The sequence below is a fragment of the Nestor notabilis genome, unplaced genomic scaffold, assembly GCF_000696875.1.
Source record: "Nestor notabilis isolate BGI_N333 unplaced genomic scaffold, ASM69687v1 scaffold16708, whole genome shotgun sequence".
NCBI classification, from domain to species: domain Eukaryota; kingdom Metazoa; phylum Chordata; class Aves; order Psittaciformes; family Psittacidae; genus Nestor; species Nestor notabilis.
This window is the reverse complement of record NW_009941640.1, coordinates 38,095-39,264: the sequence shown is the minus strand read 5'-3', so window position 1 is coordinate 39,264 and position 1,170 is coordinate 38,095.

Sequence of the window (1,170 nt, the reverse complement as noted above, 5' to 3'; positions counted from 1 at the left end):
CCTGCTGCCTGCAGCTCCTTGGAATTCCAGGCAATTAGTGGGGTGCCCTTTGTGTCCCCCTGCTCTGTTCCCTCCTACCAGCAACAAACTGGGGCCAGTGCATCTTCTAGTCCTGCCTCAGTGGACCCCGAGGGTCTGCAGGAGAAACAAGGTCCTGGAATCCTCCTGGCACTGCTTAAAATTGCTGCCTGTTGTGAGGGAGGGAATTGGGGTCCCTGTGTGCTCTCACTACACCCTGCCGGAGCCTATCTGCAGATCTTGCAGTCCCACCAGCACTGCCCTCCAAGGGCAAGGCTCCCTTTAGAAAAACCTAATCCCAAACTGCAAGAGGGTTTCTCTGAGGAGGGAACCCCATGGCCCCTGTCCCCCCTGACCCTCGGAGTGCAGCGTTGGCACCAGCATTTCTCTCTCTTGCACCTCACTGGCCCCATGTCTGCCTCAGACCTCAGCAGTTTGCAAGCAAGTCACAGTGGTGGGGGATGAAACAACCCTGTGAGAGATGATGCATACCTGGTAGAAAACGGCAGGAGGAAGAGAAGGAATAGCTTTTTTTCCCCCAGGAATTACACCAGGAGGGTTTCTAGCCTTCTATTTATAGCAGGGACTGGCTGACCAGCAATAAATACGTATTTTCTCATGGAAGAGGCCTGCTGCAGAATGGGCTGGAGGAGAGACCCACGGGACCTGATATTTGCCTTGGTGGGGACACATCACCTGCATCCATCACCAAAGCTTCCCAGCAAATCCATCCCTAACTGGGTTTCTCCCTCCAGTGGAAAATCATTTGCTGGTTCCTGGTTTGGCAAAAGAGCAAGGAGCTGAATTCTTTCCTTTGGACCAGCTGGCGGCATGTTGGAGAGCGGCAGCAATGGGGAGGATGGAGCAAGTCTGCTGTGACAGACCCTTTGTAAAGCACCAACCCTTCTTCCAACCCTGACCTGTGGAGCCGGGACTGGTCCGCTCACTCCATGAGGTGGTGAAGGGGCTGCACCGGGCGCAAGAGGGCTCTTACTCCAAACCGGGGAAGGGGGACCCGGCACTGCCACCACATCAGTATCGGGATGATTGCTATCGATGGCCAGGTAGGTGGGAAGGAAGCGGAGAATGCCAGGAATTCGGAGGTGACGCCAGCACGGGGAGCCGTCCCCGGCACTCCCTAACGACGCAGGC